Source organism: Lontra canadensis, unplaced genomic scaffold (genome assembly GCF_010015895.1).
Source record: "Lontra canadensis isolate GAN:19392208 unplaced genomic scaffold, GSC_riverotter_1.0 scaffold6, whole genome shotgun sequence".
Classification (NCBI taxonomy): Eukaryota; Metazoa; Chordata; class Mammalia; order Carnivora; family Mustelidae; genus Lontra; species Lontra canadensis.
In genome coordinates, this window is record NW_022631000.1 from 1011960 (window position 1) to 1030796 (window position 18837).

The following is an 18837-nucleotide window of genomic DNA, read 5'->3' on the forward strand; positions in this document are numbered from 1 at the left end:
CTGGGGAATGAAATGGACCGCGGCTGTCTGGACCGCGGCTGTCTGTGGTTGGGGGGGAGCTGCAGGCATGATGAAGGGTGAGAAAGAGACTCACACCAGGGAGATAGCATGGGAACACAAATCCCTATAACATTTGGCTTTGAAAGTGAGAGGGGCTGGATTTTGTGAGTTCTTACAACCAAAAGGACTTAAAGCCTAGAATTTTAAAAATCAGTGGGCTCAGTTCTGGGAGAGCCTTGAGGGCAATATGAAGCTTAGTCCTCTCCCTTAAAGAGAAAGCACAACAAACTGCCCACAGAGATATAGGGTAGAAGCATCAGCAGTTTAAAAAACTCCTGGGACATATGGGAGGGAGAATTACTTACTCATCTCAGAGGGAGACTCCTCCAGGAACAAAGGAGCTATCAGGTGATATCTCCCTCCCTTGCTCCTCAGCATAAACACATGGCCACCTGTAGGAACCACAAAGTGCCCATGTTCACTAACTTGCTTACATCAAGTTTACCTGCCCACCCCCAGGTCTTCAGCAGATCCACCCTTCCCAATCATGTCTGCCTCAGTCCCAGTGCTATAGGTCCCCTCCCCCAGGAGACCAGTGCCACTGCCATATCTCCCAATTTTGGTAGTGGCTGTGGCAGCAGTGGGCCCTGCAGAAGCCTGAGGCACACCTTTTAAATCTGGGTGCCCCATCCCACACAGGACAAATCTTGCCTACAATAGGCAAAGAGAACCTCTGCAGATGACCGGACTGAAAGAAAAATTGACCTGGAAATTTAGAAAAATAGATAGGATAAATAGCAGGCTAAAGGAAACAGAGGAACAAATTAGTGACCTGGAAGACAGAATAATAGAAGTAATCAAGCTGAACAGGTAAGAGGAAAAAAAATACATAAAATAAGAATAAGGGAATTCAGAACCTCCATCAAGTGTTATAGGGATCCCAGAAGAAGAAGAAAGAGAAGAGAGGACAGAAAATTTATTTGAAGAAATAATATGATGAGCCCTGGGTGTTATATACAATTAACGAATCACTGAACACTACATCAAAAACTCATGATATACTACTATATGTTGGTTAACTGAGTTTAATAAAAATAAAAAATAATAAATAATAAAGAAAGGAAAAGAAAAGAAGAGAAGAGAAAAAGAAAAAATAGCCAAAACATCCCGAATATGGGGAGGAAACAGATATCCAGATCCAGGAAGTACAGAGATTCCCCCAAAAAAATCAACCTGAGGAGGTCCACACCAAAATACAGAGTAATTAAAATGGCAAAAAAAGTAATGATAAAGAGAAAATTTTTAAAAGCAGCTAGAGATGTGACAGTTACATACAAGGGAAACTTCATAAAGCTATCAGTGGAGTTTTCAGCAGAAACTCAGGCCAGAGGTGAGTGCCATGAAATATTCATGTGCTGAAAGGAAAAATCATAGCCAACAATACTCTATCCAATAAGGCTATTATTTGGAATAGAAGACATAAGGAGTTTCTCAGATAAACAAAAGCTAAAGGAATTAATGAGTACTAACCCAGCCCTATAATAAATGTTAAAGAGTACTCTTTGAGTGGAAAGGAAAGAACATAAGAGTATGAGAAGTAGAAAACACAAAAGTTGTAAAAATATATTTATCTATAAAAATCACTCAAGGGATTCACAAAATAAAAGGTATATGCCACCAAATACATAAAACATGGGGGAAGAGGAGCAAAGAGTGGGTTCAAATATAGGGAACCATCAACTTAATATATAGACTGTTGTATGAATAAGATGTTATGTACAATCTAATGATAACCATAAATCAAAAATCAGTAATAAATATGCAAAGAAGAGAAAGGAATCCAAGTATATCACCAAAGAGAGCCAGCAAAAATGAAAGAAAGCAAATGAAAGGATCAGAAAAACGTTATTAAAGCAACCACAAAACAAGTAACAAAATGGCAATAAATATATATCAATAATTACTTCCAATGTAAATGGACTAAACCTTCCAATCAAATGACATGGGTGATGGAATGGATAGAAAAACAACACCCATCTACATGCTGCCTACAAGAGACTCATTTCAGACCCAAAGACACATGCAGATTACAAGTGAGGGAATAGGGTATCTGGATGGCTCAGTGGGCTAACAACTGCCTTTGGCTCAGATCATGATCCTGGAATCCTGGGATCAAGTCCCACCTCAGGCTCCCTGCTCAGCAGGGAGTCTGCTTCTCCTGCCGACCTCTCCCCTCTCATGCTCTCTCTCTCTCTCTCTCTCTCTCTCTCATTCTATCTCTCTCTCAAATAAATAAATAAAATTTTAAAAGTTGAGGGAATAGAGATTTGAATTTATCATGCAAATGTAGGTCAAAAGAAAGCCAGGGTACCAATACTAATTACAGACACACTGGACTTTTTTTCTTTTCTGGACAGCTCATTATTTTTAATGTACAATACTCAAGGTACAAGAAAATGGCACCTAATATAGTTATAAATAAAAATCAGATCAGTCATCAAGGACTCCTGAGTTAATGACATCTTCATAACTTCAATGCTTATCTTTGCTTTCCAGGTGTAATTTGATAAGATCATCCATTTGAAGAATGTTAATTGAAGCTTCTTTTCAATTTTCAAATTTCAAACTCTGTTCAAATTTCAAACTTTTAACTTTCACTATGGTTGGTTTAAATACCCCTGCTTGTTTGTTCTTTCAAGGTTTACCATTGACAAAATCAAGACCAATCCCTTTTAGATTTTTGCATTCTTGGTTAACTTGAGCCTCATTATTGAAAGCTCTTAAATTTGCAATAAAATATGTGGAGTTTGAGGCAGCATTAATTGCCAGTGTGTCAGGAATAATAAGAAGAGATCTCGAGGGGTGCCTGGGTGGCTCAGTGGGTTAAGCCTCTGCCTTTAGCTCAGGTCATGGTCTCAGGGTCCTGGGATCAACCCTGCATCTGGCTCTCTGCTTGGCGGGAGCCTACTTCCTCCTTTCTCTCTGCCTGCCTCTCTGCCTACTTGTGATCTCTCTCTCTGTGTCAACTAATTAAATAAATAAAATCTTAAAAAAAAAGAAGAAGAAGAAGAAGAGATCTTACAAACTCCACAATAGCAAGCTGTTTTTGAGATCCCATGCTGGTTGTATGGTTTTCAAGGTATATGAAAGGGGTTGCTTCTACAGCATCCCCACCTGGAACCATGGATTTTGAGTCCAAAACTCTCTTCAAAACACAAAAGTCATGTAAAGCGCACTCCATCTCATCACATGTGAAATCATTTGTCCCACATAAGATAATTAATGCAGATGTATGAGTCTTAGTACTATTTTAAAATACAAAGTGAAATTCTTAAATCAATATTTTCATAAAATCAGTCTATATAGATATTTGCCATAATCAACTTGATTGACTCCTGCTTACATGGTTCATCCAGACATGGAAGCAATACCTGGACTTTGTAGAAGAGATGAAATGGTTATTCCATCTTCATTTACGACAGCCTAATATTGTTCTCTCCCATGTGTATAACTGCTCATATCACTAAAAGACTAGAGCAGCAAATCAATGGAAAGGGACAAAATACACTTTAGCAAGAGACAAAAAAGGACACTATATAATAATAAGGGGGACAATCTAATCAGATATAACAATTGTAAATATATGTGTACCCAACATAAGAGCATGAAAATACATAAAACAGTTCATGGTTAACATAAAGGAATTAAGCAATAGTAATACAATAATAGTAGGGGACTTTAACACCTCATTTACATTAATGGATAGATCATCCAAACCAAAAATCAACAAGGAAACAGTGGCTTTGAATGGACTAGATGGACTAGATGGATTTAATAGGTATATTCAGAAAATTCCATCCTAAAAGAGCAGAATACACATTCTTTTTGAGTGCAGATGGAACAATCTCAGATTAGATTACATATTAGACCATGAAACAAGTTTCACCAAATTAGAAAATATTGAAGATGTATCATGCATCTTTTCTGACTAAAACTCTGTGAAACTAGAAATAAATTACAAGAAAAATCTGAAAATAGCACACATATATTAAGGTCACACAACATGCTAGTAAACAATGAATGAGTCAACCAAGAAATCAAAGAAGAAATGAAAAAGTACATGAAGAGAAATGAAAAAGAAATTAGAATGGTCCTGAATCTTTGTGATACAGCCAAAACTGTTTTAAGAGGGAATTTATAGGAATATAGGCCTACCTCAAAAAAGCAAGAAAATTTTCAAATAAACAACCTAACCTTATATCTAAGGAGCTAGAAAAAGACAGACAAAACCCAAAACCAACAGAGAAGGAAATAATAAAAATGAGAGCATAAATAAGTGCTATAGAAACTTTTTAGTCTATTTTAGTTTTTTAAACAAACAAAAAAAATAGATCAATGAAACAAGGAGATCTTTGAAAAAATCAATAACATTGATAAACCTCTACCATACTCATCAGAAAAAGAGAGAGAACTCAAATAAACAAAACCACAAATGAAAAAGGAGAAATAACAACTGACACACAACAAAAATACAAATGATTGTAAGAGAATGTTATGAAAAATTATTTGCCAAAAAATTGGATAACTTAGAAGAAATGAATAAATTCCTAGAAACAGATAACCTAACAAAATGAAGCAGGGAGAAATAGACAATATGAACAGACTGATTACCAGCAATAAAATTGAATTAGTAATCAAGAAATTCCCAACACACAAAAATACAGGACCAGACAGTTTCACAAGCAAATTCTACCAAATATTTAAAAGGGCTAATATCTATTCCTCTCAAACCAGCCCCCAAAATAGAAGGAAAACCTTTGCATTCATTTTATGGACAGCATTGTTCCAAAAACAAAATCAGATAGACACCACAAGAAAGAAAATTACAGACTAATATCTCTGATGAACATATATGTAACAATTCCCAACTAAATATTAGCAAACAGAATCCCAGAATGCATTAAAAAAATTATTCTTCATGATCAAGCAGGATTTATTCCCAGGATGAAACTATGGATCAATATTCACAAATCAATCAAAATGATACATCATGTCCATAAGAGAAAGGATAAAAATCATACCATTTCAACAGATGTGGAAAAAGAATATGACAAAGTACAACAATCATTTATGATAAAAATTCTCAAGAAAATAGGTTTACGGGGAACATACCCAATTTAATGAGGTCATACATGAAAAAAACCACACCTAATATTATTCTCAATGGTGAAAAATTAATAGCTTTTCCTCTAAGATCAGGAATAAGACAAGGATGTCCAGTCTCTACACTTTTATTCAACATAGTACTGGAAGTCCTAGCCACAGAAATTAGACAAAAAAAGAAATAAAATGTATCCAAATTGATAAGAAAGAAGTAAAACTTTCACTATTTGAAGATGATATGATACTGTATATATAAAAATCTTAAGAGAGCACAGGGAGTAATTTCTCTGACATTGACCATAAACATTTTTCTAGAGATGTCTCCTGAGGCACAGAAAATAAAAGCAAAAATAAACTATTGCGACTACATTAAAAAAAAAAAAATCTGCACAGCAAAGGAAACAATCAATAAGACAAAAATACAACTTAGGAAATGGGAAAAGATATTTGCAAATGACATGTTCAAGAAAGGGTTAGTATCCAAAATATATAAAGAACGTATACAACCCAACACAAGCACACAAAACCAATAATCCAATTTAAAAATGGGCTGAAGACATGAACAGACATGTCTTCAAAGAAGACATACAGATAGCTAATAGACACATGAAAAGATGCTCAACATCACTTGGCATGAGGGAAATACAAATCAAAAATAAAATAAGATATCAGCTCACACTTAACAGAATGGTTAAAATCAATAGCACAAGAAACAACAGATGTTTGTTCCCTATCTTCAGATCCTAACCAACATGTTATTTCCTGACTTGTTAATTTTAGCCATTCTGGCTGGTGAGAGGTGGAATCTCATTGTGGTTTTGATTTGTATTTCCATGATGCCAAGTAATGTGGAGCATTTTTCATGTGTCTGTTGGCCATTTGTATGTCTTCTTTGAGAAATGTCTGTTCAAGTCTTCTGCCCATTTCTTGACTGGATTATTTGTTTTCTGTGTGTTGAGTTTGATAAGTTCTTTATAGATCTTGGATACTAGCCCTTTGTCTGATGTGTCATTTGTAAATTCTTCTCCCATTCCATAGGTTGCCTTTTAGTTTTGTTGATTGTTTCATTTGTTGTGTAGAAGCTTTTTATATTGATGAAGTCTCAATACTTAATTTTTGCTTTTGTTTCCCTTGCCTTTGGAGATGTGTCTATTAAGAAGTTGCTGTGGCTGGGATCAAAGTTCGTGTTTTCTTACAATGCTGGTAAGAATGCAAGCTGGTACAGCCACTCTGGAAAACAGTATGGAGTTTCCTCAAGAAGTTAAAAAGAGAGCTACCCTACCAAACAGCAATTACACTACTAGGTTTTTACCCCAAAGATACAAATGTGTTGATCCAAAGGGACACCTGCACTCCAATGTTTACAGCAGCAATGTCCACAATAGCCAAATTATGGAAAGAGTCAAGATATCCATTGACAGATGAGTGAATAAAGATGTGGTATATGTATACAATGAAATATTACTCTGCCATCAGAAAATAGAAATACTTACCATTTACATTGATGTGCATGGAACTGGAGAGTATTGTGCTGAGTGAAAAAGTCTATCAGAGAGACAATTGTCACATGGTTTCACTCATGTGGAATATAAGAAAACCCACAGAGGATCTTAGAGAAAGGGAGAGAAAACTGAATGGGAAGTCATCAGAGGGAGCAGAACTATGAGAGACTCTTAACTATAGGAAACAAATTGACAGTTGCTGGAGAGAGCTGTGAGGGGGGCTGGAGTAACTGGGTGATGGGCATTAAGGGGGGCATGTGATGAGATGACATTTGGTGTTATATACAACTAATGAATTATTGAACACTACATTTGAAACAAATGATATACTATATGTTAATTTAATTTAATTTTTAAGAAAAAGGAAACAACAGATGTTGGTAAGGATGTGGAGAAAAGGAACACTTTGTGTTGTTGGTAGGAATGCAAACAAGCACAGCCACTGTGGAAATCATAACAGAGGTTTCTTAAAAAGTTAAAAATAGGGGGAACTGGGTGGCTTGGTTGGTTAAGTGTCCAACTTATGATCTCAGCTCAGGTCTTGATCACAGGATAATGAGTTCAAACCCTGTGTTGGGCTCCACTCTGAGTGTCAAGCCTACTTAAAAAAAAAAAAAAATTAAAAATAGAACTATACTATGATCTAGGAATCACACCACTGGGTATTTACCCCCCAAATCCAAAAACACTAATTCAAAGGGACACATGGAATCCTCTGTATACCGCAACATTGTTTATAATAGCCAACTATGGAAGAAGCCCAAGTGTCCATCGATAGATGAATGGATAAAAATATGATATATATAAAATGGAATATTCAGCCATAAAAAGAATGAAATCATGCCATATGCAACAACATGGGTGGATGTAGAAAGTATAATGCTAAGTGAAATAAGTCAGTCAGAGACAGACAAATACTATGTTTCCACTCATATGTGGAATTTAAGAAACAAAACAAACAAGGAAAGGAGAAAAAGAGAGAGAGACACACACACCCCAAAAAACACACTCTTAACTATAAAACACAGATGGATACCAGAGGGAAGGTGAGTGAGGGATGGATGAAATAGAGAAAGGGGATTAAAAGTATACTTATCTTGATGTGCACTGAATAAGTGGAACTGCTGAATCACTATATTGTATACAATACAATACTGTATGTTAACTATAGTGGAATTAAAACTAAATTAAAAAAAAAACAAAAATTAAAGTATGAAATAATTAACAACATTATTTCATTTTTATTAAAAATAATTATTTCTAGGGTTTCTGGATGACTAAGTCAGTTAAGCATCCAACTCTTGATTTCAGTTCAGGTCATAATCTCAGAATTGTGAGATCAAACCCCACATTGGGATCCCTGCTGGGCATGGACCTACTTCAGATTCCCTCTCTCCCTCTGCCCCACTGCTCCCTCAATCTCAAAAAAACAAACAAACAAACAAACAAAAACCCAAACTTTTTGTATACGACCAGAAAAATGCTTGGAAGGATATACTACAAAACAATAGTTTCGATTAGCATTTGATTATATAATTACATTTTATCTTTATTTTATTTATATGTTTGTATCTTAAAAACATTTTTATAATGTCCAATTCATTTTTATGTAAATAATATATTAATATTTAATAGATCATAAATTATTCTATAAAGTAGCACCTAGCCCTTAATGTTTACAACACACAGGTCCTTAAAATTATTTTGAGGTCCTTAGCAGGAATAACACAAAGTATAAGTTAATATTTTCCTATACCTAAACATGATACCAGTTCTTTGCAATATATATTATCTATGAGATTAAAAAAGGTTTAAAATCAAAGCATTAAAAATTAATATTCTAAAAAACAACCATCAATCAAGTCAAATACTATTTAGAGTAATATTAACACATGTTTGCTTAACCTAGTCCACAGTCACTTTTTGCTTTGTCATAGCAGGACAATTTATGATAAGTTATTAATTATTTTTCTTATCCCTTATTACTTGACCAAAATATTGGTTTGAACAAAATAGCACAATAGAAAATATGGTGGTGCAGCACTAACTGGGAATGAGTCTCCTTGTTTTGTTTTCAATGTGTTTGTGAAGAAAAGTCTCCTACTCTTCTGGAAACTGAAAAAGATAAAGTAAGACACCAATGTATTGGAATCATGTAAGTAGAAAGCACAATAATAGTGAGAGTATTCTGAAAACCTGTCATTTCAACAAAAAGATTTAATTCAAAACCAAAGAAGCAACAGAAAATAAAAAGACTTGAAAATGAAAATTTTTAAAATTCGATATTGGAAATTCATTTATTTTTTAAACCAGCCAAAACCTTAAAAAGTACTCTTTCTTTCCCCATTATAATTCATGTCATCACAAACACCTAGAACATAAAAGAGGCCTCCCTCTAGCCTGTCTTGAGTGTAAGTCAGGTGGTAGCAGCCACCTAAAGAGAACTCAGCTTTTGGCATTAAAAATAATTTTTTGGTGGAGGAAGCAAGATGGCAGAGGAGTAGGAGACTGAAATATCATTGGGTCCCAGGAGTTCAGCTAGATAGTTATCAATTCTGAATACCCACAAACTCAATAGGAGATAGAAGAGAAGAAGAGCAGCAATTCTAGGAACAAAAAAATCGACCACTATTTAGAAGGTAGGACGTGCGGAGAAGTGAATCCAAAGTGATGGGAAGATAGACTGTGGGGGGAGGGCCTGGCTCCTGAAAAGAGAGAACAGTGGAGAAAAAATCGGAACTTTTAGAAGTCTGCTTGACGTCATTCCAGAGGCTAAGGGGTTTGGGGGGAGCCCTCATGGGGATAGTGTGGTCTCAGGACCTCTGCATTCACAGAAACACCAGGGGTGTCAGAGTGTGGCAGAATGTGTTAGGTATCAGAGTGGAGAAGCTAGCTACAGAGATGGAGCCAAGGAGTGAGCTCTCAGATCAGGGTACCTTAAACAGTGATTCAAGGCACAATTAGGCCACTGCTCTTTGTGCAGGGACCCCACAAGGGGAAGATCCAGAAAGACCTCTTCTTCCTATTCCAGGAGTGGCGCAGGAGCATGTGACAGGAATCTGCTGGGTTTGGAGACTCCAAATGGGACTGTGCACCAGAGATAGAAACAGTTGGTCAAAGGCCGGTTGAGCTCAGTGCAGCCAGAGACCAGAGAGATGGGAGGGATTGACTGCTTTTCTCTGAGGGTACATTGAGGAGTGGGGCCCCAAGCTCTTGGCTCCTATGGGTGGAGATTTGGAAGCTGCCAAAGCCATTCTCATCCTCCAAAGCTGTACAGAAAGCATTCAGGGAACAAAAGGTACTGAAAGTGAACCCAAGCAGATTACTTAACCTGGCCCTTGGCAAGGGCAGTACAATTACACCTTGGGCAAAGACATTTGAGAATCACTGTAAAAGGCCCCTCCCCAAGAAGGTCAGCAAGAACTTCCAGCCAAGACCCAAGTTCACCATTCAATGAGAACTGAGGAACTCCAGAGCTAAGGGAAAGCAACAATACATAGAATTCATGGCTTTTGTCCCATGATCTTTAAGTCTTTCAAAGTTAAATTTATTTTATTTTATTTTATTTTATTTTATTTTCTTATTCTACATTTATTGACTTTTCTCTTTCCTATTTTAATGTTCTTTAACTATTTTATCTTATCAATAGCTTTTTAAGAAATTTTTAAAATTTTCATTGTTATAGTCATATTTTATCTCTTCATTATATTTGATCTTATTTTTTGTATACATACAGGTTATTTTTCTTTAAAATTTTGGGATACAATTTATTTTAATGGATCAAAATATAGCCTAAATCTAGTCCATGGCTTTGTTCTAGTCTCCAGCCTGATCACATTCTCTCCTCCTTGTCTTTTTTGCTTTTTCCAACAGACTTATCTTATCAATTCCTTTCTTAGAATTTTTAATTTTCATATTTACAGCCATATTCCATCCCTTCATTGTGTTTACCCTTATTTTTGTGTATATATATAAGATTTTCTTTCTTTAAAATCTTGGGAGGTAGTTTCATCTAAGAGACCGAAATACACCCCAAATCAAGTGAGTGGTTCTGTTCTATTCAGCAGTCTAATATATATCTATATCTATCTATATCAATATCATCTCTGTATATAAAATTATATTTTTATATTTTTATTTATTTATTTTAGTTTGTCCCTCTTTCTCCCCCCCCCCAGTTTCAGTTCTTTTCTGATTTCATTAGCATATATATTTCTGGGGTCTTTGCCACCCATTTAGTACATACTCCCTTATTCATATATTCTTATCTGGATAAAATGATAAGGCAGAGAAAAATCATCACAAAAAAAAAAAAAGAATATGCAGTACCAATGACTAGGGACCTAATCAATATGGGCATTGGTAATATGTCAGACCTAGAGTTAAGAATGATGACTATCAGTCACTGAAAATCAAATGACTTGATTATCAAATCATTTTGAGCTAGCTGGGCTCGAAAAAGGCATGGAAAATATTAGAGAATTCCTTCTGGAGAAATAGAAGAACTAAAATCAAAACAAGTTGAAATCAAAAGAGCTATAAATGAGGTACAATAAAAAATGGAGGCTCTTACTGCTAGGATAAATGAGGCAGAAGAGAGGATTAGTGATATAGAAGAACAAATGATGAAAATAAAGAAGCTGGGCAAAAGAGAGACAACTACTGGCCCACAAGGAGAGAATTTGAGAGATAAGTGATACCACAAGACAAAACAATATTAGAATAATTAGGGGTCCAGAAGAAAAAGAAAGAGATAGAGGGGCAAAAGGTACATTGGAGTGAATTATATTAGAGAATTTCCTTAATATGGTAATGGGAGCAAGCATCAAAATCCAGGAGGCAAGAGAATCCCCCTCAAAATCAATAAGAATAAGTCCATACCCTGTCATCTAATAGTAAAATTTACAAGTCTCAGTGACAAAGAGAAAATCCTGAATGCAGCTCAGGACAAGAGGTCTGTAACATACAATGGTAGAAATATTAGATTGGCAGCAGACTTATCCACAGAGACTTGGCAGGCCAGAGAGAACTGGCATGATATATTCAGAGCACTAAATAAGAAAAACATGCAGCCAAGAATACTATATCCAGCTAGACTATCATTAAAAATAGGAGAGATAAAAAGCTTCCAGGACAAACAAAAACTAAAAGAATTTGCAAACAGCAAACCAGCCCTACAGGAAATATTGAAAAGGATCCTCAGGGCCAAGAGAGATCCTAAAAGTAATAGACCAGAAAGGAAAGAGACAATATAGAGTAAAAGTCATTTTACAGGCAATACAATGGCAATAGATTCATATCTCTCAATAGTTACCTTGAATGTATATGGGCTAAATGTCACAATCAAAAGATACACGGTATCAGAATGGATTAAAAAAAACAAAACCCATCAATATACTGTCTACAAGAAACTCATTTTAGACCAAAAGAAACCTCCAGATTTAAAGTGAGGGGGTGGAAAATCATTTACCATGCTAATGGACATCAGAAGAAAGCTGGGGTGGCAATCCTTATATCAGATCAATTAGATTTTAAGCCAAAGACTATAAAAAGAGATGAGGGAGGACACTATAACATACTTAAAGGGTTTGTCCAATAAGATCTAACAATTTTAAATATCTATGCCCCTAACATAGGAGCAGCCAATTATATAAACCAATTAACAACAAAAATCAAAATAATACATTGACGATAATACAATAATAGTAGGGGATTTTAACACCCCTCTCACTGAAATGGACAGATCATCTAAGCAAAAGATCAACAAGGAAATAAAGGACTTCAATGACACACTGGAAAAGTTGGACATCAGAGATATATTCAGAACATTCCATCCCAAAGCAACTGAATACACTTCTTCTCTAGTGCACATGGAACATTTTCCAGAATAGATCACATCCTGGGTCAAAAAATCAGGTCGCAAAGAGGAGTCAAGATGGCAGAGAAGTAGCAGGCTGAGACTACTTCAGGTAGCAGGAGATCAGCTAGATAGCTTATCTAAAGATTTCAAACACCTACAAATCCAACAGGAGATCAAAGAGAAGAACAGCAATTCTAGAAACAGAAAATCAACCACTTTCTGAAAGGTAGGACTGGAGAAGTGAATCCAAAGCGACGGGAAGATAGACCGCGGGGGGAGGGGCCTGCTCCCGGCAAGCGCCGGAGCAACGGAGCACAAAATCAGGACTTTTAAAAGTCTGTTCCACTGAGGGACATCGCTCCAGAGGCTTAACTGGGGTGAAACTCACGCAGGGTCAGCGTGGCCTCAGGTCCCGCAGGGTCACAGAAGGATCAGGGGTGTCTGAGTGTCACAGAGCTTACAGGTATTAGAACGGGGAAGCCAGCTACAGAGATGGAGCCGAGAAGTGAGCTAACAGCTCAAGGTTACCTTGAACCGGTCGCAGGCTCGGTGAGCTCCGAGCGAGGCCGGAGGCCAGACAGACAGGAGTAATTGGGCACGGTTCTCTGAGGGCGCACTGAGGAGTGGGGACCTGGGCTCTCGGCTCCTGCGGGCTGGAGACTGGAAGGCTGCCATCTTCATTCCTGTCCTCCAGAACTCTACGGAAAGCGCTCAGGGAACAAAAGCTCCCGAAAGCAAACCCGAGCGGATTACTCAGCCCAGCCCCTGGTAAGGGCAGTGCAATTCCGCCTGGGACAAAGACACTTGAGAATCACTACAACAGTCCCCTCCCCCAGAATATCAACAAGAAACCCAGCCAGGAACAAGTTCACCTATCAAGGAGTGCAGTTTCAATACCAAGGAGAGCAGCAGAATTCCAGAAGAGGAGAAAGCAAAGCACGGAACTCTTGGCTTTCTCCCCATGATTCTTTAGCCTTGCAGTTAATTTAATTTTTTTTCTTTTTCAATTTTTTTTCTCTTCTTCTGCTATTTTTTTTAACTTTTTCCCTTTTTTTTTTTTATGTTTTTTAACTAGTTTATCTAATATGTATATATATATATACATATTTGATAAACTAGTTAAAATATTTTTTCTTTATTCTTTTTTTTTTTTTAATTGTTTGTTTTCTTTTTTTTTTCTTTCTAAACCTATTTTTATCCCCTTTCTCCCCCCTCACAATTTGGGATCTCTTCTGATTTGGTTAAAGCATATTTTCCTGGGGTTGTTGCCACCCTTTTAGTATTTTACTTGCTTCTTCATATACTCTTATCTGGATGAAATGACAAGGTGGAAAAATTCACCACAAAAAAAAGAACAAGAGGCAGTACCAAAGGCTAGGGACCTAATCAATACAGACATTGGTAATAAGTCAGATCTAGAGTTCAAAATGACGATTCTCAAGGTTCTAGCCGGGCTCGAGAAAGGCATGGAAGATATTAGAGAAACCCTCTCCAGAGAGATAAAAGCCCTTTCTGGAGAAATAAAAGAGCTAAAATCTAACCAAGTTGAAATAAAAAAAATAGCTATTAATGAGGTGCAATAAAAAATGGAGGCTCTCACTTCTAGGATAAATGAGGCAGAAGAGAGAATTAGCGATATAGAAGACCAAATGACAGAGAATAAAGAAGGGACAGCTGAGCAAAAGAGGGACAAACAGCTCCTGGACCACGAGGGGAGAATTCGAGAGATAAGTGACACCATAAGATGAAACAACATTAGAATAATTGGGATTGCAGAAGAAGAGGAAATAGAGAGGAGAGCAGAGGGTATGTTGGAGAGAATTATTGGAGAGAATTTCCCCAATATGGCAAAGGGAAAAAGCATCAAAATCCAGGAGGATAAGAGAACCCCCATCAAAATCAATAAGAATAGGTCCACACCCCGTCATCTAATAGTAAAATTTACAAGTCTTAGTTACAAAGAGAAAATCCTGAAAGCAGCCCGGGAAAAGAAGTCTGTAACATACAATGGTAAAAATATTAGATTGGCAGCAGACTTATCCACAGAGACCTGGCAGGCCAGAAAGAGATGGCATGATATATTCAGAGCACTAAACGAGAAAAACATGCAGCCAAGAATACTATATCCAGCTAGGCTATCATTGAAAATAGAAGGAGAGATTAAAAGCTTCCAGGACAAACAAATATGCAAGAATTTGCAAACACAAAACCAGCTCTAAAGGAAATATTGCAAGGGGTCCTCTAAGCAAAGAGAAACCCTAAAGCAGTAGATGAGAAAGAAACAGAGACAATATACAATAAGTCACCTTACAGGCAATACAATGGCACTAAATTCATATCTCTCAAAACTTACCCTGAATGTTAATGGGCTAAATGCCCCAATCAAAGACACAGGGTATCAGAATGGATAAAAAAACAAAACCCATCTATATGTTGCCTACAAGAAACTCATTTGAAACCCGAAGACACCTCCAGATTTAAAGTGAGGGGGTGGAAAAGAAACCATGCTAATGGACAACAGAAGAAAGCAGGAGTGGCAATCCTTATATCAGATCAATTAGATTTTAAGCCAAAGACTATAATAAGAGATGAAGAAGGACACTATATCATACTCAAAGGATCTGTCCAACAAGAAGATCTAACAATTTTAAATATCTATGCCCCTAACGTGGGAGCAGTCAACTATATAAACCAATTAATAACAAAATCAAAGAAACACATCAACAATAATACAATAATCGTAGGGGACTTTAACACTCCCCTCACTGAAATGGACAGATCATCCAAGCAAAAGATCAACAAGGAAATAAAGGCCTTCAATGACACACTGGACCAGATGGACATCACAGATATATTCAGAACATTTCATCCCAAAGCAACAGAATACACATTCTTCTCTAGTGCACATGGAACATTCTCCAGAACAGATCACATCCTCGGTCCTAAATCAGGTCTCAACCGTTATCAAAAGATTGGAATCATTCCCTGCATATTTTCAGACCACAATGCTCTGAAGCTAGAACTCAATCACAAGAGGAAATTTGAAAAGAACCCAAATACATGGAGACTAAACAGCATCCTTCTAAAGAATGAATGGGTCAACCAGGAAATTAAAGAAGAATTGAAAAAATTCATGGAAACAAATGATAATGAAAACACAACAGTACAAAATCTGTGGGACACAACAAAGGCAGTCCTGAGAGGAAAATATATAGCGGTACAAGCCTTTCTCAAGAAACAAGAAAGGTCTCAGGTACACAACCTAACCCTACACCTAAAGGAGCTGGAGAAAGAACAAGAAAGAAACCCTAAACCCAGCAGGAGAAGAGAAATCATAAAGATCAGAGCAGAAATCAATGAAATAGAAACCAAAAAAACAATAGAGCAAATCAACCAAACTAGGAGCTGGTTCTTTGAAAGAATTAATAAGATTGATAAACTCCTGGCCAGACTTATCAAAAAGAAAAGAGAAAGGACCCAAATAAATAAAATCATGAATGAAAGAGGAGAGATCACAACCAACACCAAAGAAATACAAACAATTGTAAGAACATATTATGAGCAACTCTACGCCAGCAAATTTGACAATCCGGAAGAAATGGATGCATTCCTAGAGACATAAAAACTACCACAACTGAACCAGGAAGAAATAGAAAGCCTGAACAGACCCATAACCAGGAAGGAGATTGAAACAGTCATCAAAAATCTCCAAACAAACAAAAGCCCAGGGCCAGATGGCTTCCTGGGGGAATTTACCAAACATTTAAAGAAGAACTAATTCCTATTCTTCTCAAACTGTTCCAAAAAAATAGAAATGGAAGGAAAACTTCCAAACTCATTTGATGAGGCCAGCATCACCTTGATCCCAAAACCAGACAAGGATCCCATCAAAAAAGAGAACTACAGACGAATATCCTTGATGACACAGATGCAAAAATTCCTGCCAAAATACTAGCCAATGGGATTCAACAGTACATTAAAAGGATTATTCACCACGACCAAGTGGGATTTATTCCAGGGCTGCAAGGTTGGTTCAACATGCACAAATCAATCAATGTGATAAAACACATTAATTAAAGAAAGAACAAGAACCATATGATACTCTCCATAGATGCTGAAAAAGCATTTGACAAAGTACAGCATCCCTTCCTGATCAAAGCTCTTCAAAGTGTAGGGATAGAGGGCACATACCTCAATATTATCAAAGCCATCTATGTAAAATCCACCACAAATATCATTCTCAATGGAGAAAAACTGAAAGCTTTTCTGCTAAGTTCAGGAACATGGCAGGGATGTCCGTTATCACCACTGCTGTTCCACATAGTACTAGAAGTCATAGCCTCAGCAATCAGACAGCAAAAGGAAATTAAAGGCATCCAAATTGGCAAAGAAGAAGTCAAACTATCACTCTTTGCAGATGATATGATACTACATGTGGAAAACCCAAAACACTCCACTCCAAAACTGCTAGAACTTGTACAGGAATTCAGTAAAGTGTCAGGATATAAAATCAATGCACAGAAATCAGTTGCATTTCTCTACACCAACAACAAGACAGAAGAAAGAGAAATTAAGGAGTCCATCCCATTTACAACTGCACCCAAAACTATAAGATACCTAGGAATAAACCTAACCAAAGAGACTAAGAATCTATACACAGAAAACTATAAAGTACTCATGAAAGAAATTGAGGAAGACACAAAGAAATGGAAAAATGTTCCATCCTCCTGGATTGAAAGAATAAATATTGTGAAAATGTCTACGCTACCTAAAGCAATCTACACATTTAATGCAATCCCTATCAAAGTACCATTCATTTTTTTCAAAGAAATGGAACAAATAATCCTAAAATTTATATGGAACCAGAAAAGACCTCAAATAGCCAAAGGAATATTTAAAAATAAAGCCAAGGTTGGTGGCATCACAATTCCGGACTTCAAGCTCTATTACAAAGTTGTCATCATCAAGACAGCATGGTACTGGCACAAAAACAGACACATAAATCAATGGAACAGAATAGAGAGCCCAGAAATAGACCCTCAACTCTATGGTCAACTAATCTTCGACAAAGCAGGAAAGAATGTCCAATGGAAAAAGGACAGCCTCTTCAATAAATGGTGTTGGGAAAATTGGACAACCACATGCAGAAAAATGAAATTGGACCATTTCCTTATACCACACATGAAAATAGACTCAAAATGGATGAAGGACCTCAATGTGAGAAAGGAATCCATCAAAATCCTTGAGGAGAACACTGGCAACAACCTCTTCGACCTCAGCCACAGCAACATCTTCCTAGGAACATCGCCGAAGGCAAGGGAAACAAGGGCAATAATGAACTATTGGGATTTCATCAAGATCAAAAGCTTTTGCACAGCAAAGGAAACAGTTCACAAAACCAAAAGACAACGGACAGAATGGGAGAAGATATTTGCAAACGACATATCAGATAAAGGGCTAGTGTCCAGAATCTATAAAGAACTTCGCAAACTCAACACCCAAAGAACAAATAATCCAATCAAGAAATGGGCAGAAGACATGAACAGACATTTCTGCAAAGAAGACATCCAGATGGCCAACAGACACATGAAAAAGTGCTCCATATCACTCGGCATCAGGGAAATACAAATCAAAACCACAATGAGATATCACCTCACACCAGTCAGAATGGCTAAAATTAACAAGTCAGGAAATGACAGATGCTGGCAAGGATGCGGAGAAAGGGGAACCCTCCTACACTGTTGGTGGGAATGCAAGCTGGTGCAGCCACTCTGGAAAACAGCATGGAGGTTCCTCAAAATGTGGAAAATAGAACTACCCTATGACCCAGCAATTTCACTACTGGGTATTTACCCTAAAGATACAAACATAGTGCTCCGAAGGGGCACGTGCACCGAAATGTTTATAGCAGCAATGTCTACAATAGCCAAACTGTGGAAAGAACCTAGATGTCCATCAACAGATGAATGGATCAAGAAGAGGTGGTATATATACACAATGGAATACTATGCAGCCATCAAACGAAATGAAATCTTGCCATTTGCGATGACGTGGATTGAACTAGAGGGTATCATGCTTAGTGAAATAAGTCAATTGGAGAAAGACAACTACCATATGATCTCCTAATATGAGGGAGTGGAGATGCAACATGGGGGGTTAAGGGGGTAGGAGAAGAGTAAATGAAACAAGATGGGATTGGGAGGGAGACAAACCATAAGTGATTCTTAATCTCACAAAACAAACTGAGGGTTGATGGGGGGAGGGTGGTTGGAAGGGGGGGTGGGGTTATGGACATTGGGGAGGGTATGTGCT

The 18837-nt window shown here is 37.1% G+C and overlaps 1 non-coding gene across 1 annotated transcript; it reads right to left on the minus strand.

Moving 5' to 3' along the window:
- Nucleotides 1–3425: 3425 nt before the first annotated feature.
- On the minus strand, nt 3426–3555 carry LOC116864846. Its single transcript, XR_004382100.1, has one exon. It is a non-coding gene; the product is annotated as a small nucleolar RNA SNORA20 (small nucleolar RNA).
- Nucleotides 3556–18837: the final 15282 nt, after the last annotated feature.